This window comes from Dama dama, chromosome 32 (genome assembly GCF_033118175.1).
Source record: "Dama dama isolate Ldn47 chromosome 32, ASM3311817v1, whole genome shotgun sequence".
NCBI lineage: Eukaryota > Metazoa > Chordata > Mammalia > Artiodactyla > Cervidae > Dama > Dama dama.
The window spans coordinates 25538476-25563474 of NC_083712.1; the positions used below are offsets into that span (position 1 = coordinate 25538476).

At 41.3% G+C, this 24999-nt stretch overlaps 2 protein-coding genes across 24 annotated transcripts in view; one reads left to right on the top strand and one right to left on the bottom strand.

Moving 5' to 3' along the window:
- PCM1 (pericentriolar material 1) overlaps nucleotides 1-5186 on the bottom strand; it is an 83876-nt gene extending 78690 nt beyond the window's left edge. For 9 of the 23 annotated variants that reach the window (XM_061134714.1, XM_061134710.1, XM_061134708.1 and 6 more), the window contains exons 1-2: nucleotides 4803-5185; nucleotides 3114-3184 (exon numbers count right to left, since the gene is read on the bottom strand). The gene's annotated coding sequence lies outside the window, so the exon portion shown is untranslated. Of the gene's footprint in view, nucleotides 1-3113; nucleotides 3185-4802 lie in introns of all 23 variants that reach the window. The other 14 variants (XM_061134700.1, XM_061134697.1, XM_061134704.1 and 11 more) reach the window with 4 other exon arrangements.
- A 196-nt stretch (nucleotides 5187-5382) lies between these two features.
- FGL1 (fibrinogen like 1) overlaps nucleotides 5383-24999 on the top strand; it is a 52856-nt gene continuing 33239 nt past the window's right edge. Inside the window, exon 1 of the mRNA XM_061134513.1 lies at nucleotides 5383-5773. The gene's annotated coding sequence lies outside the window, so the exon portion shown is untranslated. The remainder of the gene's footprint in view (nucleotides 5774-24999) is intronic.

Consider the following 24999-nt stretch of genomic DNA (forward strand, 5'->3'; position numbering starts at 1 on the left):
GAATCCCATGGATGGAAGAGCCTGGCAGGCTACAATCCATGGGGTAGAAAAGAACCGGACGCAACTAAGTATATCCAAATAAAACACTGTAGAATGTATATATACATATATATATATATACTTTTTTTTTTTAATATTTGCTTAGAGTCACAAAATAACCAGGGCTGGTATCTCATATTATCTGCACAAGTTTTCTAAAGGTCGAATTAGCTGGCCTTTTTCTTTTACTAATTATATAAAGGAAATATCCAGTATACTCTTTTGAAAGCCTTAACATAGTACACAACCATCCTAGGCACTTTTAATGGAAACTGAGAAGAAAACGCATAAGTTTCTGGCATCATGTGTTGTTTAGTTTCATTTGATGAATTTCTCAATTTCTTCTCTGTACCTAAAAACCATATAGATCTTTGTCCATAGTTCTTTGAGCTTGACACTTACTAAAAATTTCAGTAATTCTTTTAGAACTTAAGGTATCTCTATATAATTACTCTCTTTTTAGTATATGTGCTGCCGAAGCAAGCACATAATTACTCTCTTTTTAAAAAAACAAAAGCTCTTTAGGTATTGGGGGAAAAGGATGAACAGATTGCAATACAACACTCAATTTGAATCAATACAAATTTGATTAGATCTCACTATGTACCAAATACTACACTGGGTCTATCTTAAGGTACAGTTACTCTGTGTAGAATGTTTCCACACCAAGAAAATTTAATATAGCCTCGCCCTCTAAAAAAGCAAATGAGAACCCTGAAGTCAATTAAATTCGGCTTGTTAAAACTTCTCCCTCTCTACAGTTTATATTTGAAATCTGTCACTTCCTTGTCATTGATTACATATAGCTCCCTAGGCAAATCTATACATCCTCCTATAACCAATCCCAAACTTCAATGCCATTCCATCCCATACTCTCTACTGGTAACAGCTCTTCCTGTGATTCCTTTCCACTGGACCATTACAAACTCACTCCCTATACATCCTCTATCTATTCTGAAACATTCCTCCTACTTCTTTGGCTTCAATAAAATCCCAAACCACTCTGAAAGCACTATTTCCTTAGAAATCCTTTCTAAAAGACGTTACTCTTCCTAGTCTCTCAGATTCATGGGGAAAGAATATCATTTACAGACTATTCTTATTTAACAATGCTTGACCTTCCTCTTTTAAACACGTTAACCAACAAAAGCACCACTCTCTCTATCTTGAGTACCATTTCCTACTGTTCACCCCAAGACATCTTACACTTTTAACTGGCTTGTGGTTTTCACTCTCCACGTCACTCTCTGCTTCCATGACCTGAACATTTGTGACGATTTTTCTAAGACTCTGACCTCAGTTACAACATCCATTTCGTCTGCTCTATCCCAATACTATTTCTACTCTGGACAGATAATTTGTTCAACATCCTAAAGTTCTGAAATACCTCTTTCTGAACCTAAGTCCTTGCATCCTGTTTTGCCTCACCTGCACATTCCTGCTGAACTTACCCCTTGGCCCTGCTGAATACCTCCTGTCCCTTGATCATTTCTCTTTCCAAGAATCCATTCACCCCTCACTTTCTTACTTAACCCAAGAACGCTACTTCCAAAAATGCCTTGCTAGCATCCGTGGCCTCCTCATCAATTTGCCTATTTTATCAACTCAATTCTGCATAAACCTCATTACTCATTCTTTCTGTTTGTTCTCTCAAAACTGTCAAATACTTATAAAATGGCATTGACTGTGTCCACTATTAAGGTATACTACACACTGACACTTTAAAATGTAGGTTTACTCCTTGAGGTAAGGCACTTTATCTGTTTTGCTCACTGTTGTATCTCTAGTACTTTGTAGCCATGAACTCACACACTGTACACACTCAGTTAAATTTGTAAGATGAGTGTACTGCTATGTTACCGTGTTACCCTTTTCTGGCTTCTTAATAAATTCCCTAGTGTGATGCTGAACACTTTCTATTTTTTCCAAATCTCACATACATTTACCTCTTTTCCAACAAATGGCCAAATCTCCTATTGAGAAAACCAAGGTCTTTTAAAGCGAGTTTAACTCAACTGCTTTGTATTCTTATTCTATTTTATCCATCTTCGCTAAAGTGTTAAAAGGAGAATTATTTGTGACTGATTTTGTAACTTTTTATTTTACCAAATACTCCAGTGCTAAAGACTCTAAAATACAGACGTATATCTGACATTTCCTCTGAGTTCTATTCTTCTTGTCTTATTCTGTTATAGTCTTTCAACTAACAGAAAAAGATACCAAGAAGTACAATTAAGATATAAATCAATGGCCAATCTATATTCTTATGACAACCTACTGCATAAGTGTGTTGAAGATTTGTCTGCTTTCCTAGAAAGCAAGGATATAGTCATCATATTTTGAGAATTAAGCTGTGTTTAAAATTTTAACAGGAGAATTAAATTTTCTGAAATCTTTAAAAAAGAGAGTAATTATTGCTAAAATGGTTCTAACAAAAATTTCTTCTAATCCTCAGGGTGAGGATTAATTTCTAAACTGTCCTTAACAAACAATTTCTTAACTTTCCCTCAGTGAACTTACATTGACTTCTTCCTGCTGGTCAGAGGGTATCTTTATGTAACCAGCATTTGTGTATAGAAATGCCCTATGTATAGAAACTAAAGTTTAAAGTAAGTTTAGACAACTGAAACTAACAAACTTCAATCAACAGTATACATAATAAGCTCAAAAAGTAGAGGAGTTTGGGAATAAAAAATAAAAACAGCCAATTATTAGAAAAGTTGTACCAGACGACTTAAGAGTAAATCAATTTGGAACAAGAGGCTATCCAAATAGTTGCTACAGGAAACATTTGAACTCAAATGAGCAGATGAAGAAACTCTGTGAAGACAAAGACATTTTAAGAAGTATTACATAAACTATCATAGCATCTAATAATTACGAATGACATGGCTCTTTTCAAACAGAAGTATGAAGACAGACCAAAGTGGCACTCCAAAAAGCAGGGCAAACAGGGCAGCAAACCTAGACCATTCGTTTACTACAGGCACTAGTATTTTATAACAGTATTCAGCATCAAGTCATCTTCAAATATAATACAAAAGCCAATAACATATACAATGATGTCAAATTACCTGTTTAAAATCTAGCTTTCGTAGCTCAGAAACGGATCCCTTCCTGCTTCACAGTTCAAACCTGTTGTGTGCTTATGATTAAAAAAAAAAAAATCATTTTAGCCCATTTCACTGTGATGTTCAGAATACCAAGTAGTATTTATAACCTAAACTGTGCTCAGAAAATCAACGGAAAAGGAAAAATTCAATTAATCATTATTTTAAATTCAACGTACTTTCAACGTTTAAGAAAACAAGGCGATAAACAGGTTTAAATCCTCCAAACCTGTTAAGAGTCTACCAAACAGCACTGCGATACCTTAATATCCACTTGGGAATACAATGAAATTATAATGTAAAAACACTATAATGCAATCATCATATAGATTTCTCCATCAATGTTAAAATCCACGCCAAAGATTACTCTTCAGATTGACCAAGTCATTAACTTCCTGTCACGCAAAACTATTCCAGAACTTTGCATCCCCGTTGATGAGAACATCTTTATTTAAAAGCTAGCTACTTCATTAAAAAATAACCCTCTCACTACAGAAACGCAAGTTTTACATTTCAGTTCAAAAACAGAATTCTAATGGTTTCCAGCGGCTCTAACTGGGAAGGTGTTAGGGAAAGAAGGAGCAGGTGCTCCCTCAGCTTTACACCACCACCCACTCCAGTAACCAGAGAATAGCACAAGGCGGAGTCTGGAAGGCAGTTACGGGGCGGGGGTGGAAGGGACGCCCAGAAACCCCGCTTCTTCCAGCGTCAAAACACGATCCGTCACCCGTAGAGCCGCCGCCACAGACCTCAAATGGGTCCAAAAAAAAAAAAAAAAGAAAATTATTTTTCAGATAGGATGAGCTCTAGAGGAATGAGCCGCGGGGCTTAAAAGTTTGGAGGCCCCGCCTCCCCAGCGGGGCCTACGACCTAATCCCCAAACACTCGTTTCTGCAGAGCAAGCAACGTTCCTCGAATCCATTTGGCATTTAGTATTTCCCCCACCCGGGGCCCATCCAAACTGGACCTGCAGTAAGGGATGGCGAAGGGGCGCCGCGGGAGGGCGGAGGGAAGAGCGGTAAAATTAGCATTCGCCTCACCAGTAGGAATCCCAAAGTCAGGAACGCCTCCCCCGGCCCTTCAGCTCTAAAAACGCCCGGGACGGCGTAAGTCCTGCTGCTCACGGCCCAACCCCAAAGTAGCATCGCTCCTCACCCGCTCTTCTCCACTCCAAATTCTGGAGCTCGAGAGCCCCACGGAACGGAATTTGGGGAGTAGGGTAGAAGAGGCGCAGATTATGGCCCACTAAGGCCCCTTGCTATGGAAAACGAGACTTCCCCCCCCCCCCCAAACAAACCGCAGCCCCCACTCCCCTTCCTCCACTCGCGAGGAACATTCCTGGAGCGCCCGAGTCCCCACGGCGGTCTCCTCCCCGGGGCCAGCAAGAGGGGCGGGGAGGCAAGCAGGGGGTCCTGCAGTCGCCGACGCGTCCCTAGATGCTCACCCCGAGATCAGCATCGCTCGGCCCGGGGGAAGGGGCAATCGGCCCGCCCAGAGGGGCGGGAAGCAAGCAGCAAGGCGTCCCAGGAGCCCCACCAGAGGCGTGGGCCCGAGGCCAGGCTCTCCAGGATCAAGTGTCCCAGCGCCGTTGCTCTCCCGCCCCGGCGCCGCGCTGCCCTCGGTTGCCAAGGGCTGGGAACGCGCAGGCATTACCTGTAAACGAAGCAGCCGCTCCTGCCAAGGGCGGAGTAGCGGTCAGCCCCACCACGACCCGCCACCGGCAACGGGCCGCCCTTAGAGACCGCAGCAGGGAGAAGCCCCAAGTTCCCTGGCTGCTTAAGGGCCCAATGGCCGCCTCCTCTACCTCAGCTCCTCAGCGTCAACCGCCGCAACCACCGCCATCTTAGGATCTCATTGTGGTGGGAGAAGAGGGGCGGGGGGACTGCAGAGGGGGCAACGCGCCGCGAGACATGCGCCGTCTCCTCGGCAACGGCCGCGCGGGGGCGAAACTCGCCCTGGCGGGAGCCGCAGTGCGATCCGCGCGCTAGACCGGAGTCATGTGACCCGCTGGAGTCGGTGGTGTCACCTCTCTCTCCGGAGCCCGGTGTCGAGTCCACAAACGAACCACCAGAAACTACATATCCCAGAATGCCAGGTCGCTCTCGGGTTACACGCGCCCGCTTCTTCGCCCCGAGGGATGTGACTACGAATCCCAGTATGCTCTGCGCTTCCGGCTCCTCCACGAGGAGGCGAGGCCTCTGAGGAAGTGGTTGGAGACCCGCCTTGGCAGATGGAAAACGAGCGGAGGCGCGTTCCGGCTTTCCTTGCCAGGGGAGTGCCAGCCCCTGGAAGTGCCGGAAGAAGGAGAGAGACCAGAAACTGGGGTCCCTCTCCACCCGTGTGTGGGTCCTGAAGGGATGGAACCAAAAGGGCCTTTACAGTCTGGGCCTAATTTTACACCTGAGGAGATAAACCCACGCAAGTTTATTAGCCGAAATCGTCCAGTTGGTCAGTGGCAGCATCATCAGTCAGTAATTAATGCCAGCTTGAATTCATGCCTTGCTGGACTTAGAAGAGCCAGATGATTTTCATCAAAATTGAACCTCAAGAAGTGTTATCTGAAACTATAGTTTCTGAATTTCCCTGTGTATATATTCTCTTCTCTCATCAGCGACCCTGTTAAGGTTAGTAATATATTGACAGGTTCTCTCCTAAACCCCCCAAATGCGGTAAAGTGATAATTAAGGTCTTTGATGTGGCTAACTGAAAGCTTTAAACACTGCTCAACTTTTCTTGCGTGCGAGAGCATTTTATTTTTCGACAGTTTGCAGTTGCGGGATAGTTTTGTTTTAAACAAAATAAACGTAGGAGGAATGAAGAATACGCATCTGAGTTCCAAGAGCAAATTGTTCTGTCACCAATAAAAATTGTTCGCAAAACCGCTTAGTAGAACTGCATGTCAATACATAATTTAGATAAATAAAGCCCTTCCTGCTACTGTAATTTGCAACTGAATCTAGGTTCAGTTTCAGTGCAGTGATCCTTGACACTTCGTCATACATTTTTAAGTACTTCTTTTACTATTTAGGTAACAAAAACTTAGTCCCGGCCCTTTGAGAGGTATTTTATTGAATGATGCAGAAATAAGGTATGATGTAAATAAATTCTTTTTTATAAGAAAACAAAGTGCTATGGGAACTCACACCACCGATGGGATAATGGATTAGGTATTTACTCTAGTCCACTAAGACCTTGGGCAAGTTAACCTTTCTGAGCTTCAGTTGCCCCATCCATGAAATGAGGGACAAGAGTTAGTAACGTTGCCTACCTTGGAAGGCTTTTTTTATTTTCCCCCCTTAAGGTAATGTTAATTCTGTACTGGACACTGGTTCCAGCATTTCATCTGTTGTAATTTTAATTCTCACAACTGTCATGAAGATAACTGGTTCTGCATCAGTTCCATTTTACTAATGAGAGGTTAAATAAATCGTCAAAGTTCTGACGGCACCAAGTGGGAGAGCACAGGTTTAAACTGAGGTCTGCTGACCCCTTGAAAGAATTTTTTACTTAAGAAAATGCATGGGAAAAAGAAATAAACCATCATTATCACCATTTTGTTTTATGCCTATAACACATATACATAAAACAAAATGGTGATAGAAGCTACTGGCATTGAAACAATTCAAATGGATTCAAAAGCACTACTGAAATCATTGTGGTCATTATTTTATTTTTTTTTAGATTTATGAACCCTAAAAAATGCTAATGCTCTTATGTCTGGTGGTGGGAGGAGCCTGAGAAATGTTTATATTAAAATGGGGGCCTCAAAATAAGTATAGGCGGTGGACAGAGGAAAGAACCCCAAAATGATGAAATTATCCCCAGTTTCTAAAAATTTCACATCTGATTTAGAAAACAACAATGCAAATAAACCAGTTTAGCATCGGTAGTGTTAGTGTATGAATACGGCAAATAAATGATACAGTAAGTGCTTAAGGAATGCAGAGAAAGAGTATGTTCTATTGAATGTGTGTGTGCTCAGCCATTCAGTCGTGTCTGACTCTGCAACCCTCTGGGCTGGTGGTAGCCCGCCAGGCTCCTCTCTCCATGGGATTTTCCAAGTAAGAATACTGGAGTGGGTTGCCATTTCCTCATCCAGGGGATCTTCCGTAGCCAGGGATTGAACTCAACGTCTCTTGCATCTCCCACCTTGGAAAACAGATGCTTTATCACTGACTGCCGTCAGAACTTTGAATTAAGTATGTCACATTGCCTCAAAGATGGTGATAGTTCTATGATATCTATGTAGGGTGAAATTAGGGGCAGCACCCTGGTGGAAATGTAAGTAAGGAATGAGTGGCTTCTAAGAGATACAGGTTGAAACTGCATCTCAGTTTTCCACATTTAAGAAAAACTGAACATATATTAAAGATGGGTGAGAAGGCCTAAATGGAAGAATGATGTTCAAGGGAAAAGAGCTATAAGATAGTATGTCCAAAATAAGTAATAGATAATGCAGAAGACAGACAGGGTCAAATAGAGAATCCATGTGGTGGGGAATGGGGAAACAGGAGAAGGTGGCAAAATGGATGAACAGGTTGGGGCCAAACTGTAAAAAAAAAAAATCTTAAATGTTGATCTGAAAGGTTTGGGCTTTGTTCGATAGATAGTGTGGAACCAGATAAGAGTTTGGAAGAGGCAATGATATAATGAAGTAGTCATTTTAAGACTTTAATCTAGTGGCAATGTTTAGATGGAGAAGGAAATGGCAACCCACTCCAGTGTTCTTGCCTGGAGAATCCCAGGGATGGCGGAGCCTGGTGGGCTGCCATCTGTGGGGTCGCACAGAGTCGGACACGACTGACGCGACTCAGCAGCAGCAGCAGCAGCAGCGAGAGGACGGGAGAGACAAAGAACAGGTGGTAACTGGCATGAAGTAATTAAAGCCTGGCCTAAGGTGGTCGCAGAATGAATCAAGTCAAGGGTTTGGAATCTGATGGTTAACTAAATCAGTTGTCATGCTGTGTAAAATATCAAAGTGTATTATTGAGATTTAGTGTGACACTGACCAGGGGGGCACTTAAAATATAATGTTTTGTGCTGTATTGTTTATCTCTTTAATGTGTTCTGTAAGTTCTTTATCCACAGATAGATTTTAAGTGTGGCTCGAGAAGAAACCCTACCTTTATGCTTCTTTGTATCCAAATGCCTTGTGAAGTTCATTTGTTTGGATGTTCATTAATTTTGATGTTCAGTTCAGTTCAGTCGCTCAGTCATGTCCGACTCTTTGCGACCGACCCCATGAATCGCAGCACTCCAGGCCTCCCTGTCCATCACCAACTCCCGGAGTTTACTCAAACTCATACCCATCGAGTCAGTGATGCTATCCAGCCATCTCATCCTCTGTCGTCCCCTTCTCCTCCTGCCCCCAATCCCTCCCAGCATCAGGGTCTTTTCCAATGAGTCAGCTCTTCGCATGAGTATTGGAGTTTCAGCTTCAGCATCAGTCCTTCCAGTGAACACCCAGGATTAATCTCCTTTAGGGTGGACTGGTTGGATCTCCTTGCAGTCCAACGGACTCTCGAGAGTCTTCTCTAACACCATAGTTCAAAAGCATCAATTTTTCAGCGCTCAGCTTTCCTCACAGTCCAACTCTCGCATCCATGAATTTTGATGTTCATTGAAGACAATTTTCGCAGTACTTAGTTTTATCCTGCAGGTGGCAATAGAACTTAAAGGAAAACCCTTCAGTGACCACTGTTTAATGTTCAGTCGCTCAATTGTGTCCGACTCTTTGCAACCCCATGAACCGCAACACGCCAGGCCTCCCTGTCCATCACCAACTCCCGGAGTTTACCCAAACTCATGTCCATTGAGTCGGTAATGCCATCCAACCATCTCATCCTCTGTCATCCCCTTCTCCTGCCCTCAATCTTTCCCAGCATCAGAGTCTTTTCAAATGAGTCAGCTTTTTGCATCAGGTGGCCAAAGTATACTACTATTATAACTGAATTTAAGATTGTTTTTATGTGATTTTTGATACACCCAAGGAAATTATTAAGTACAATAAGAAAAGAAACACTGAAGAACCCAATTACTAACATAAAATGTAGAATATAATCTGTGTATTTAAGGATTCCTTTGCCTTCCACCAAGCTTGTTCCTCTTCTTTGCAGACATAAATACTATCTTGAATGATATTGGTGTTATAATTTCTTCATTTTCCTTGTGTAACTATTTTATATATCCCTAAATAGTATATTTTTTAGTTTTGTTTGTTTTCAACCTTCATATGCATGATATCATGCTGATTATTTTCTTGCTCAACTTGCTTTTTGACTCATTGTTAACATTTCTGAGATTCATCCATGTTGATGGTTAGAAACACAAGATCTATTAAGAGCAGAATGTAAAATTAATTTTTGAATAGTTCTTCAATTGAATATAACTGATTTTGTCTTTGCTATTTATCTTAGCTTTGTGAGTAAGATAGCTTTTTGATGAAAAAAAGAGATTGATCATGTCACACAGGACACTAGTTGGAGACCTCTGGCCTAGTTTTTTCACCTTTTGGTTAAATCTGAGCATTTTACTGCTCTGCCTTAAGTAAGCCCAGAGTTTCTCAATCTTGATGTGATCGACATTCACGGCTGGATGTTCTTTGCTGTGGGGGGCTGTCCTGTGCATGGGAGGGTCCCTGGCTTCTTCCCATGAGATGCATATAGCACCTTGTCTCCCCAGCTGTGACAGCCAAAAATGTCTCCTGACATAGCTAAATATCCTCCAGAGTCAGGGCGGGGTGGAGGGGGTTGAGGGCAAAATCACTCCCAGTTGAGAAACACTGTCTAGTGTTTGCAATGAGAAACCACTGTGTTAATTATAATTTTTATGTACCTCTTTTGCCCAAAAAGCCTGAATGAAATAATTACATTAATTATCTATAGTTAATATAAATAATTAAATCAATTAATTACTATATAATTATATCACCTAATTATACCAAATCCACATGCATAAGTAATGTTTCAAGGCTCTTCTTACCATCCTCCATTTCCCCCATATCTAATTACCATGACATCTCTCATTACTGTTTAACTCAGACTTTTTATTACTAGATGCCAAAATACCTAATCACCCCTTCCAACATATAATAACATTTACATCAGTCCAAACTGTTCTTTTCCTTCCTAACCAATTTATGGTCTTTTTCTTTCAAAATTCACTCATTCAATATATGCAATCCTTGTGATTCCAACAATCCCGTACATATTTACAGGTGATCAGCCTTTACATGGCTTTCCAACTGTACAGTTATAATTACTATACCCTTCTTCATCTATGTTGCTTGTATATATTCTTGAGAGTCTGTATGTTTTTACACCTCCCTCTCTATTCACTGTAAACCTGATCAGAGCTGTAGTCATGCACTCCTGTGTACAATGCTTGCTTCCCAGGAAAAATCAAGTTAGAGGGGTTTAAAAAAGGGTTCTGGTGGTCCAGTGGTTAGGAGTCTGCACTTCCACTGCACGGATGTGGGTTCAACGCCTAGTCCAGAAACTAAGATCCCACATGCCAAGTAGCATGGCCAAAAAAGGGGCGGGGGTAAGAGGGGGAAACTAAAGCCCAGAGAAGTTAAGTCATTTGCCCAAGGTCACACAGGATGCTTCTATGCATCCTCCATGCTCTTGACCAAAAAATGAAAAAAAAAAGAAAAAGATTCTGAGTAGTAATAAAAACTGGAAAGAAAATAATCTATATTTTTTATGAGCTTCCCACCAACCCTACAACAGAAAAATAGTAAATATAACTAGATGTAGGTTGTTAATAATTAAATCATGTAATTAAGTGGTAATTATGGAAAATTGTAAAAAAGTGAAAAGTGAAAGTGTTGGTCACTCAGTCGTGTCTGACCCTTTGAGACCCCTTGGACTGTAGCCCACCAGCCTCCTCTGTCCATGGAATTCACCAGGCAAGAATAGTGGAGTGGGGTGCCATTCCTTTCTCCAGGGAATCTTCCCAACCCAGGGATCAAACCCAGGTCTCCCACATTGCTGGCAAATTCTTTATCATTTGAGCTACCCAGGAAAGCCCTTATGGAAAGAAATACAGGCTAATAGAGATTTTGTGCCCTAACTCATATGAAAAATATTAGAAAGTTTTGAAAAGTAATCTTCAGCTTTTACTTTTCAAAACCTGTCATTAAAACTAAAATTATATGAAATAAGAACTCAACAATTGCCATGGGTATAAAGGAGTAATCTAGAGTAACTCAGTAAAAGATGAACTCTGGGTGCTTTTTTCCCCAATAAATAAGGAGATTGTAGGTGACAACTAGATTTGGTATATGCATGAAACTAAGGGTGGGATAATGTATCCAACATGATTGGGGTTACATTGAGTCATTTTCAATTCACTCCATTATTTGGGGAGACTCTATCTGTATTTGCTGTGATTTCTGCTCTTTTACCATAAAAATACTTCCCATACCGCATTCCTCCTTCCATAAGAAAGACTCTATGGTCAGGGAGAATTGGCAAAACGTGTGAACTCAGATTAATCAGGTAAGAGAAGTCAGAATGTTTTTTCTTTAGCAGAAGAGTACCAAATTTCCCGAGTTAAAAAGTGGGAGATACTGAATGATGGACACTCCAGTATAGAGAAAGAAAAAAATAAATCCCTGACAGTAGGGGCAATAGAATGATGTAGGGCAGGGGTTGACAAGCTTTTTCTGTGAAAGGCTAGATATTAAATATTTTTGGTACTGTGGACCATACAATCCCACTACTTAATAATTGTGCAGTGAAAGCAGTCAGACAAATATGTAATAAATGAGCATGGCTGTGTTCCTACATAACAATATATTGGAAATATACTGTTTTTTATATAAAATATAAAAAAACTGAAATTTAAATTTTATATAATCTTCACAAGTCACGAAATATTAATCATCACCTAATTTTTTCCAACCACTTAAAAATATTAAAATAGGCAGTGGGCCTGATTTAACCCAGGTGCCATAGTTTGCTGACCCCTGATATAGAGTACTGAACTTTTAAAGTTTTTAGATAATTAATGATAGATCAAAGGAGAAGTTAGCAATAGAAAAAAAGTACAGTTTCACTACTTTGCAGGGTGGTCATTTTGTGAGGAATCTTTTGAACTAATGAAGAAAGGGAGACTATCAAGCAAACACAACAGAACAGTATTTGTAGGTGTTAGTTTGTTTCGTTTTCTTATCTATTTTCTTTTCCCCCATTCGGGATAGTTATAGGTATGCATTGTCTCCATGAAGGGTGGTCACAGTCAGAGACAAAAGAGAACATTTTCAGAAAAAAAAAAAAAAAAAAAATTAGGATCAGAGCAGTTTCTACCCCTTAGAATTTGTGGCAAGAGGAAGAACTGATGGGAAGTCAAAAGAGTTTGATGCTGTCCCTTGCATCTCTGAAAAGGAAGGAGGGGAAGATTAGCTGCAGCAGTCTGTGTGGACTGATGACTGAGGAGAAGTCAGAGGGGGCAGGATCTGCAACAGGAATAGATGGTTCTCATTGCCCAGTGCAGACCTCACCTACCATAAGCCCCAGAAATCAATTCGAGTGAAACTGGGTTTCTTCAAGTCCATAGAATATAGTCTTGAAATCCATTTGGAAAAATAAGAATTACAGTTATCTTTCTCATGTAAGTTTGTGGCATAAGAAATATACCCACTTTACTTACACAGTTCAGATGTCAGCTATCTGAATGATCTCAAGCCCCCGAGGCTGCTGGGGTAACCCCATCGCCATCACAGACAGCAGGAAACCTAGTCTCATTTGCTAACATCTTCTGGAATCCTTGGAGCTTATGTTTTTCTATTATTTTTTGCTTCTGCTGAATTCTCAAGTCTAGCCTCTTTTGGCTATTCCTTTTCTTCATCCTACATCATTCCCAAGGCAAACACTGTCTCTTCCTCTTTATTTTCTCAAAATACCATGGACACAAGGCACCTCTGTCTGGTAGCTTTTCACTGAAGAAAAGCTAACAGTACAAGGGGGTAAAGAGAAAGAAGACTTCGTGCTTCAGCAAACATCTTAAAAATGGATATCAACACCCCTTTCTATAAAGATCTTTGGCCATAGCTGGAATTTCTTACTGGCTGCTGCTCATGAACTTTGTCATCTTGATGAATTCTTCACATTCTACTCCCCATTCTTATCTCACTCCTCACTTTTCACCCTCTTCCTCTTGGATTCCCCATGGAAACTACAAATTCTTCAGTAATTCCTTGTTATCAGAACAGTGTTTTTCCCTTGGTCTTGCTTCTAGCCTGTCCCAGCTAGACCTACCATTAAAATAAACAATGTTCTTCTTCTGCTACGAAAATTAATGTGACCCATTTCCTCAGCATGGAGTTCTAAGAAAGTTGTGCCTTCTTTGAATGCTGAAATTAACTGCATAAGACTTAATTACCCTGATGAGCAGAGACTGTAAGAGGAAACATGTCCCTCCACTTCCGTCTAGTCAAGGCTATGGTTTTTCCAGTGGTCATGTGTGGATGTGAGAGTTGGACTATAAAGAAAGCTGAGCACCAAAGAACTGATGCTTTTGAACTGTGGTGTTGGAGAAGACTTTGGAGAGTCCCTTGGACTGCAAGGAGATCCAACCAGTCCATCCTAAAGGAAATCAACCCTGAATATTCATAAGAAGGACTGATATTGAAGCTGAAACTCCAATACTTTGGCCACCTGATGCGAAGAACTGACTCACTGGAAAAGACCCTGATGTTGGGAAAGATTGAGGGCAGGAGGAGAAGGGGACAATAGAGGATAAGGTGGTTGGATGGCATCACTGACTCAGTGGACGTGAGTTTGAGTAGGCTCTGGGAGTTGGTGATGGACAAGGAGGCCTGGTGTGCTGTAGTCCATGGGGTCGCAACACGACTGAGCGACTGAACAGAACTGAACCACTTCCTTGACATCTCCTCCCTTGATACTCAAGAATGGAGTGGGGGATGCTTAACTCGGTTCTTAGGAGTCAGTCTAGTCAAACCCACAGTGGAGAGAGAAGGGCAGACTGTGCCTGATTTTCAGGATGGGTCCCACGTTTTAGTCTTTGTTCTACTGCTCTCATCTTGTCGTCTTTAAAAACATCCCTGTATGATCTGTGGCCATCATTATCCCCTGCAGCAGTGATTCCACTTCTGGGCTCTCAGAAGCTTTTCATGGAGTGTTGGCGAGGGGAAGGTTGGGGGCACTGGGAAAATGTGGAGACAAGGAGTCTCCTTAAAATGTTATGCTCCAGGTTTAGGTTGCCCTCAGCTGCCATTGACTCAGGCTCCCACACTTTGCCTCTGATTAGCATAGATCCCTGGACAGGCTGTAATGATGTCCTAAGACTGGGTGACCCCACTGCCTTTGTGCAGAGCTAGCACAGCACCTCAGCAAGTGGATGAGAACATGCTTCTGGGGCCAGAATATTTCAAGTCAAACTCTAGTATATATGACCACCTTCAGCAAGTTATTTGCCCTTTTTTTATGTCTCAGTTACCTCACTGGCAGAATGGGAGTAAAAATAATAAATACATATCTCAAGGAGCTGTTATAAGGATTAAATGAATTAATACACAGAAAATGTCACCCAACTCACAGATATAAATGTTTACTGTTATTAAGCTTGCAAAGAAGGCTCTGTGCCAATACTGACTTGGGCCTCAAGTTTTCACGATCCATTCCTACAGCACATTTTAGCAGAGGTTTCAAAGCATTCATACTATACCAGTTTGGCTAAGTCACAGATGGCTTTAACTGTAGGGACTACTTGACTACCACTGGGTACTGACACCAAGACAAGATCTCCACATAAAAGAAACTGGATTTTATCTTTTTTATTATGGAGGGCCATTTGAGTCTTATTAACAGAGGAGTGATGTGTTCACATTTGTTTTTATACAGATAAGTTGTTTTTTTTTTAACTGCATAGGAAATATTCACCATGGGAAGGAAACTAGAAGTAGATTGATCAAAGAGGAGGGACCAACAGATTATGGGCTTCTCTGGTAGCTCAGCTGGTGAAGAATCCACCTGCAATGCAGGAGACCCCGGTTTGATTCTTGAGTTGGGAAGATCCCCTGGAGAAAGGAACAGCTACCAACAGATTATGCTAAACTAAGGTGTTGAGAATATAATTTGAGATTGCAGTGGCGATGAGGTTGTAACCAAGGGGCTGATGCTGAGAATTCAGATTTAGGAGGTAGATTCAGTAAGACTTACTAAGGAAATGACAGATGAGGGAGAGGGGTGATGTCTGATAATGCCAAGATTTTTGAACTGAATAAGTGAATAAGTAGGAGTTTCACCAACTCACTGTGTTCTCCCAAAGGCAAGCCTTTTCTTCTAGGGGAACAGAAGAGAACCAGGCTATGAGCTGACTGTTGGTCAAACACCTCTAGAGTAACAGATAGAAATGAAAGCTGGAGTTAGAAATTTGGGAGTTGGTAAACACTGACTTTCGGTGGACTAGCAGAGGAAGAGTAAGGGACCCGTAAGAGTCTTCTCCAATGCCACAGTTCAAAAGCATCAATTCTTTGGCGCTTAGCTTTCTTTATAGTCCAACTCTCACATCCATACATGACCACTGGAAAAACCATAGCCTTAATTAGACAACCTTTGTTGGCAAAGTAATGTTTCTGCTTTATAATATGCTATCTAGGTTGGTCATAATTTCCCTTCCAAGGAGTAAGCATCTTTTAATTTCATACCTGCAGTCACCATCTGCAGTGATTTTGAAGCCAAAAAAATAGTCTTTTCACTGTTTCCTCTGTTTCCCCATCTATTTGCCATGAAGTGATGGGACCAGATGCCATGATCTTAGTTTTCTGAATGTTGAGCTTTACGCCAACTTTTTCACTCTCCTCTTTCGCTTTCATCAAGAGGCTCTTTAGTTGTTCTTCGCTTTCTGCCATAAGGGTGATGTCATCCGCGTATTTAAGGTTATTGATATTTCTTTCTGCAATCTTGATTCCAGCTTGTGCTTCATCCAGCCCAACATTTCTCATGATGTACTCTACATATAAGTTAAATAAGCAGGGTGACAATATACAGCTTGGATGTACTCCTTTCCCAATTTGGAACCAGTCCATTGTTCCATATCCAGTTCTAAGTGTTGCTTCTTGACCTGCATACAGACTTCTCAGGAGGCAGGTAAAGTGGTCTGATATTCCTGTCTCTTTAAGAATTTTCCACAGTTTGTTGTCACACAGTCAAAGGCTTTGGCATAGTCAATATAAAGCAGAAGTAGATGTTTTTCTGGAACTCTTTTGCTTTTTCAATGATCCAATGGATGTTGGCAATCTGATCTCAGGTTCCTCTGCCTTTTCTAAATTCACCTTGAACATCTGGAAGTTCACAGTTCATGTACTGTTGAAGCCTGGTTTGGAGAATTTTGAGCATTAGTTTGCTAGCATGTGAGATGAGTGAAATTGCGCAGTAGTTCAAATGTTCTTTGGCATTGACTTTCTTTGGGATTGGAAAGAAAGCTGAACTTTTCCAGTCCTGTGGCCTCTGCTGAGTTTTCCAAATTTGCTGCCATAGTGAGTGCAACACTTACACAGCATCATCTTTTAGGATTTGAAATAGCTCAGCTGGAATTCCATCACCTTTACTAGCTTTGTTCATAGTGATGCTTCCTAAGGCCCACTTGACTTTGCATTCCAGGATGTCTGGCTCTAGGTGAGTGATCACACCATCGTGGTTATCTAGGTCATGAAGATCTTTTTTGTATAGTTCTTCTGTGTGTTCTTGCCACCTCTTCTTAATATCTTCTGCTTCTGTAGGTCCATACCATTTATGTCCTTTATTGTGCCCATCTCTGCATGAAATATTCCCTTGGTATTGCCAATTTTCTTGAAGAGATCTCTAGTCTTTCCCGTTCTATTGTTTTTCTCTACTTCTTTGCACTGATCACTGAGAAAGGCTTTCTTATCTCTCCTTGCTATTCTTTGGAACTCTGCATTCAAGTGGGTATATGTTTTCTTTTCTCCTTTGCCTTTAGCATCTCTTCTTAGCTATTTGTAAGGCCTCCTCAGACAGCCATTTTGCCTTTTGCATTTCTTTTTCTTCATGATCTTGGTCACTGACTCCTGTACAATGTCACAAATCTCCGTCCATAGTTCATCAGGCGCTCTGTTTATCAGATCGAATCCCTTAAATCTGTCTGTCACTTCCACTGTATAATCATAAGGGATTTGATTTAGGCCATATCTGAATGGTCTAGTGGTTTTCCCTACTTTCTTCAATTTAAGTCTGAATTTGGCAATAAGGAGTTCATGATCTGAGCCACAGGCAGCTCCCGGTCTTGTTTTTGCTGACTGCATAGAGCTTCTCCATCTTTTCCTGCAAAGATTGTAATCAATCTGATATATATAATGCATGCATGTATATATATATATATACATATATATATATATACATATATGTACATACATACATATATATACGTATACATATACATATACATATATATATATATATATACACACAGGCCAGAGCAGAACAGAAATCCAAGAGATGAGTAGGAGCAAGAAAATAGTAATGTATCAGTTCCTATTTATGACTGGCTACTTTAAGCAATTTTATTGAAATTTATTGGAAACTGTGGGGCTCGTATAATCAAAAGGCATCTGGGACCATCAGAATTCAGGATGAACAGGAATTAAGGGAGCTCTGGAAAGCCAAGAAGTGGGAAGCAGAGGCCAGAACACCTGTGTCATAGCCTGGACCATCTGGCCAGCATTTACCTCCTCTGCTTTCCTGGGATACACAACCACCTTGTGTCTCCTTAAACAGGCAAATTCTGGAGAAAGCATTTAGCGCCCTCAGCCCACTGTCCTCTGGCTCCTGCAGTGGAAGCACAGAATTAATGCCCCAAAAAGTTATGGAGAAGCCCCAGACAGAAACAGAGATGCTATTAGAGAGGAGGAATAGAGCTGGGAGGCAAAAGGACTGCAGATAACCAGATAACATGTTCAGTTAACCAGACAGGGCTGTTGTCTGGGGCTGCCTGTTGACTGTGGATGATGCAGTACTGGTCACTGATAAGTGAATAACCATATGGTGGTGCTAGTGATAAACAATCCACATGCCAGCGCAGGAGACTTAAAAGACTTGGGTTTGATCCCTGGGTCAGGAAGATTCCCTGGAGGAGGAAATGGCAATCCACTCCAGTATTTATGCCTGGAAAATTCCATGGACAGAAGAGCCTGGTGGGCTACGGTCCATGAGGTCGCAAAGAGTCAAACATGACTAAGCATCTGATCACAGCACATAAGCACCTTATGATCTAGAATGTACAACATTCCTTGGCTGTAATATGTATAATGTAGTATTTAAAGGACAGACAAAAAAAGGGGGGAGGGGGATAAATTGAAATAGGCATTAGCAGTGTAATGAAAAGATGCTAAATGAAATTGCCTCAGAATAGGAAAATAATTATTAGCATTTTGCTCTGTTCTGACCTACAGGTCAGAGTTGACTATCAGAGGTCCTTTGAGAAAAGTTTTCTGCAGGCTTAATGAACAGCATGGGCAAAGGTACAGAAACAGAAAGTACAACTTGTATTTGGGAAATGGCACATATCCAGTTTGGCTGGGGGAGAGGAAACATAAGTTTGTTCAGATCTTTCCTGGACTTTTTATCCTTTTGAAAGCTGAACAGTCCTTTTTAAGACACTTACCTGTTTTGCAAACCTACCTTTAATTCTCATATAGTTTGAATGATCTAAAACTCAAAATCTGACACTGAATCTCACCAGTTGAAGTTCATAGTTCATATTTTGGCCTCTTGTTCTCTTTTATGCTTTATCAGTCATGGAGAGATTAAAAAGCAGCTGCCATATTGTATACCAATGTTCATAGTAGCATTATTTACAGTAGCCAAGAGGTAGAAAGGACCCAAATATCCATCAACAGATGGATAGATAAATAAGATGTGGTATGTACATACAATGGAATATTGTTGTTGTTCAGTCACTAAGTCATGTCCGACTCTTTGAGACCCATGGACTGCAGTACATCAAACTTTTCTGTCCATCACCAACTCCCGGAGCTTGCTCAAACTCATATCCATTGAGACGGTGATGTAATCCAACCATTTCATCCTCTGTCGTCCCCTTCTCCTCCTGCCTTCAGTCTTTCCCAGCATCAGGGTCTTTTCCAGTGAGTCAGTTCTTCCCATCAGGTAGTCAAAGTATTGGGGTTTCAGCTTCAGCATCAGTACTTCTAATGAATATTCAGGACTGATTTCCTTTAGAATTGACTGGTTTGATCTCCTTGAAGTCCAAGGGACTCTCAAGAGCTTTCTCCAACACCACAGTTCAAAAGCATCAATTCTTCGGCACTCAGCTTTCTTTATAGTCCAACTCTCACATCCATGCATGACTACTGGAAAAACCGTAGCTTTGACTAGGTGGACCTTTGTTGGCAAAGTAATGTCTCTGCTTTTTAATATGCTGTCTAGGTTGGTCATAGCTTTTCTTCCAAGGAGCAAGTGTCTTTTAGTTTCTTGGCTGCAGTCATCATCTGCAGTGATTTTGGAGCCCCAAAAAATAAAGTTGTCGCTGTTTCCAGTGTTTCCCCATCTATTTGCTGTGAAGTGATGGGACCAGATGCCATGATCTAAGTTATCTGAATATTGAGCTTTAAGCCAACTTTTTCACTCTCATCTTTCTCACTTTCATCAAGAGGCTCTTTAGTTCTTCTTCACTTTCTGCTATAAGGGTGGTGTCATCTGCATATCTGAGATTATTGATATTTCTCCTGGGAGTCTTGATTCCAGCTTGTGCTTCCTCCAGCCCGGAATTTTGCATAATGTACTCTGCATATAAGTTAAATAAGCAGGGTAACAAAATACAGCCTTGATGTTACTCCTTTCCTAATTTTGAACCAGTCTGTTGTTCCATGTCCAGTTCTAACTGTTGCTTCTTGTCCTGCATACAGGTTTCTCAGGAGGCAGGTAAGGTGGTCTGGTAGTCTCATCTCTTTAAGAATGTTCCACATTTTGTTGTGATCCACACAGTCAAAGACTTTAGCATATTTAATGAAGCAGCTGCTACTGCTGCTGCTAAGTCACTTCAGTCGTGTCTGACTGTGCGACCCCATAGACAGCAGCCCACCAGGTTCCCCTGTCCCTGGGATTCTCCAGGCAAGAACACTGGAGTAGGTTGCCATTTCCTTCTCCAGTGCATGAAAGTGGAAGTAGATGTTTTTTTGGAATTCCCTTGTTTTTTCTATGATCCAGCCTATGTTGGCAGTTTAATCTCTGGTTCCTCCGCCTTTTCTAAATCCAGCTTGTATATCTGGAAGTTCTCAGTTCATGTACTGCTAAAGCCTCGCTTGAAAAATTTTGAGTATAATATTTCTGGCATGTGAAATGAGTGCAATTGTATGGTAATTTGAACATTATTTGGCATTGCCTCTCTTTGGGATTGAAATAAAAACTGACCTTCTCCAGTCCTGTGGCCACTGCTGAGTTTCCTGTATTTGCTGGCCTAGTGAGTACAGCATTTTAACATCATCATCTTTAGGATTTGAAATAACTAGAATTCCATCACCTCCACTAGCTTTGTTTGCAGTAATGCTTCCTATGGCCCACTGGACTTCACACTCCAAGATGCCTGGCTCTAGGTGAGTGACCACACCATCATGGTTATCTGGATCATAAAGAACTTTTTTGTATAGTTCTTCTGTGTGTTGGGTATCTATTAGTAGACTCTGCTCTCTTCTACCAAGTGAATGAATAATTCCTGCAACCATATCCACAGGTGTAATCGAAATGGTGATGCATCACCTCCAGATGACCACTTCAAGGGAGAATTTGTTGCCCTGTTGCTAGGTGTGCCATCAGCCCCTTAAAGGGTTCCCTCAGTATAAAGAGCCACCTCTGGCCAAGGTCTCTCGCCTCCCTGGGCAGCCCACATGTCATGTCCCATCAAGCAGGGAGTAAAGTCCAGCTGTTTTGGCCCAAAAGAGTATAACCTGATGGGCCATATTAATTCAAAACTCTGCATAACCTTGAATGAAGGTTCTCCATTTATCCAAACCTGCTCCCTTCCACAGGGGTGGATCACAAGCCACTCCCTCATGAATATCCGAAGAACAAAACAGTTAGCTTCCTGGAGAATATAATCTGAATGGACAGACTTAGTTCCTTTAAAACCAGCAGGAGTAATATTCCATGGTGTATATGTACCACAGCTTCCTTATCCATTCATCTGCTGATGGGCATCTAGGTTGCTTCCATGTGCTGGCTATTATAAACAGTGCTGCGATGAACATTGGGGTGCACGTGTCGCCCATCAGCAGATGAATGGATAAGGAAGCTGTGGTACATATACACCATGGAATATTACTCAGCCGTTAAAAAGAATTCATTTGAACCAGTCCTAATGAGATGGATGAAGCTGGAGCCCCTTATACAGAGTGAAGTAAGCCAGAAAGATAAAGAACATTACAGCATACTAACACATATATATGGAATTTAGAAAGATGGTAACGATAACCCTATATGCAAAACAGAAAAAGAGACACAGAAATACAGAACAGACTTTTGAACTCTGTGGGAGAATGTGAGGGTGGGATATTTCAAAAGAACAGCATGTATACTATCTATGGTGAAACAGATCACCAGCCCAGGTGGGATGCATGAGACAAGTGCTCGGGCCTGGTGCACTGGGAAGACCCAGAGGAATTGGGTGGAGAGGGAGGTGGGAGAGGGGATCGGGATGGGGAATACGTGTAAATCCATGGCTGATTCATATCAATGTATGACAAAACCCAAAAAAAAAAAGTAACAACAAACACTTAAAATTATGCCTGCATATCAATAATCATCCTATACATATAAGGTTACTAATGAATTCTGTAAGTAAAATAAAATTAATGTATTTAAAAAAATTGTATTTTTTTTCTTTTTTTTATTTATTTTATTATTATTATTATTATTACTTTTTTTTGTCATACATTGATATGAATCAGCCATAGATTTACACGTATTCCCCATCCCGATCCCCCCTCTCACCTCCCTCTCCACCCAAAATGTGGTTTTACTTAATATGAGCTCTTGTTTTCTTTTTTCTGCACATATTTTTTACACAATATGGCTGAATTTCTTCTTCATGTATTTAATGTAAAAAATATGTTTTTAAATATGTTAGAATTTAATATTTATTTGGTTACAGTTTTTTTTTTTAATGACATGATCTTATGGGAAGCTTCCTCTTTAAGGAAAGATGTTATTGTTCAGAAGCATAAAATGTATGCAATTTTGAAGTCCTTGCATACACATCGAAAGAAAAACATTCCTTGGCCAGAGCTTTTTTTATTCTTTGCTGGGAAAATAAGTTGAATTAAGAAAACATCTTTTGCACTTTGCCCTGTTAAGCAACAAATTTTGAATTGGTTTGATACCAGAGGAAAAAAATTTCAGATAGGTGAGCAACCTCTGGAAAGAAGAGTAGTGAATAAGCATTTCATTTTGTATCTTAACAGGGAAGCAGGAGAGGATAAGGTTTTGTGGGACTTGAAGCTATATATTTGGGGACATCTGTCAAATGTCTGTTAAGATAACTTTTTACATGCTTCATGTAGCAGACCAAGAGGGCCAGCAGTCCAGATTTGAGCAGAACTGAGGGCTCTGGCCGGGAGTCCTCCAGCAAACAACAGTGCATTTGGAAAATTCCTTCTCTGGCATTTGGTCTTTCTGTTTCAGATCCTGTACATAACAGAGTTCACTCAGAGCAGCAGAGCCTCTAGGATATATAAGGGGTGAACGTAGGCTACTGTGGATCTCACAAAGGCCCTTTTCTTGACATAAGATGGTGGATGAGTTTGAAGGATGCAGGGTAAAGTGAGAAGGGTAGATGGCTCTCCCGGAAGCAGGAGCGGGAACCCATGAGGACAGACTGAAAGCTGTGTCAGCTCTAGTTGCCTCTGACCTTGGTGTTGTGGGTGTCCTGGAGAAACTGAACACTCTGTCACGTGCTGAAGGAAGATCCAGGGGAAGCCAGAGCAGCTGCAGCTCTGGCAAAGATCTTATGCCTATGAGATGAGCCAACAGACAGGCAACAGTAGGAGACAGCTACAAATCCTGCCATGCAAGCCTCTGAACAGGAATCTCAACTGTGGCGAAGGATAGGGATTTCTGGGAAATGGAGTTTAGTCTAGATAGTAGTGTTAATTGAGTCCAACTCTTTGGGATCCCAGGGACTGTAGCCCGCCAGGATTCTCTGTCCATAGGATTCTCCAGGCAAGAGTACTGGAGTGGATTGCCATTCCTTTCTCCAGAGGATCTTCCCAACCCAGGTATCGAACCTGGGTCTCTGGCATTGCAGGCAGATTCTTTACCATTTGAGCTACAAGGAAGACCTTAGTCTAGATAAATTGACACCAACCCACCCCCACCCCCTCCTCCCGCCCCAACCCTTTTTCTTGGTTCCTTTTCCTTGTCTTTCTCTTTATCAATCTTCATTCGCCCTTCTTTCTGGATCATATTTGTCAGACTTTCTCAGAAAGGCTACGTTAAGGCAGTTTATTTATTTGTTATTGTTTGTTTTTTTATTTGTTGCACATCTGAAATGGCTTTATTCACACATCACACGTGACTGCTAACTTGGCAGTGGAGAGGCCCAATTTGGACAATATAAATTCCCTCAGAATTTTTAAGGCAGTCTTTCTGTGGAGAAGCAAGATGTCATTCTGAGTCTCCATACTTTTTCATGTACTTTGACTTCTTCTGAAAGCATTTTGCAATTTTTCACAAACACTGCTATTCAAAATTTTATCATGATTTTCCCAAGAGGTGGGTGTTTTTTGTCTTGTTTTTTAAATTTTTTGTTCTTATTGTTTAGTCTCTAAGTCCTGTCTGACTCTTTGTGACCCCATGGACTATAGCCCCCCAGGCTCCTCTGTCCATGGGATTTCCCAGGCAAGAATACTAAAGTGAGGACTTCCCTGGTGGCAGAGTGGATAAGAATCCACCTCCAATGCAGGGGACATGGGTTTGATCCCTAGTCCAGGAAGGTTCCACATGCTTCAGAGGAACTAATCCTGTGTGCCTCAACTACTGAAGCTCTAGAGCCTAGAGCCTGTGCTTCACACGAGAAACCACTGCAATGAGAAGCCCAAGCACCACAACAAAGACAGGCCGCTGCTAGCTGCAACCAGAGGAAACCCATGCAAAACAGCAAAGACCCAGTGGACCCAGTGTAGCCAGTGCTTTTAAAAAAAAAAAAAGAATACTGGAGTGGTTTGCCACTTCCTTCTCCAGGGGATCTTACCAGAGAGGGATCAAACCCACATCTCCTGCACTGGCAGGCAGGTTCTTACCACTGAGCCACCAGGAAAGCTTTGTGCTGGCAAGTAAATAGACTCATCTTCATCTCCTTCACTAAGCCTTCCCTGGTGGCTCAGTGGTAAACGATGCACCTGTCATGCAGGAGACACCAGTTGGATCTCTGGGTTGGGAAGATCACCTGGAGGAGGAAATGGCAACCTACTCCTCTATTCTTGCCTGGGAAATCCAATGGACAGAGGAGCCTGATGGGTTCCTCTCCTTCAGTCCTGGGAATTATTTTTGTATTGTTTCTTTGATAATTCACTCTCCATTGGGTCCTGTCACCTCTTTGAAAGTTATATTAGGTACCTGATTGACTTCCTAAACTATACCTCTAATTTTCTTTTCTATTTGACTTCCCTTGTATTTTTGTTCTGCCTTTTGGGAGGATTCCTTGATTATATATTCTAATCCACTCAGTGAAGTTTGATTTTGACTATTTAATTTATTTAAGCTCTTTCTGCTTTGTGCTAATAGAGGTGCCTGGTTGTATTTTTTCTATACATACTTTAACTTCTCTGTTTGTAGCTCCTACCTTTCAATGTTCTTGC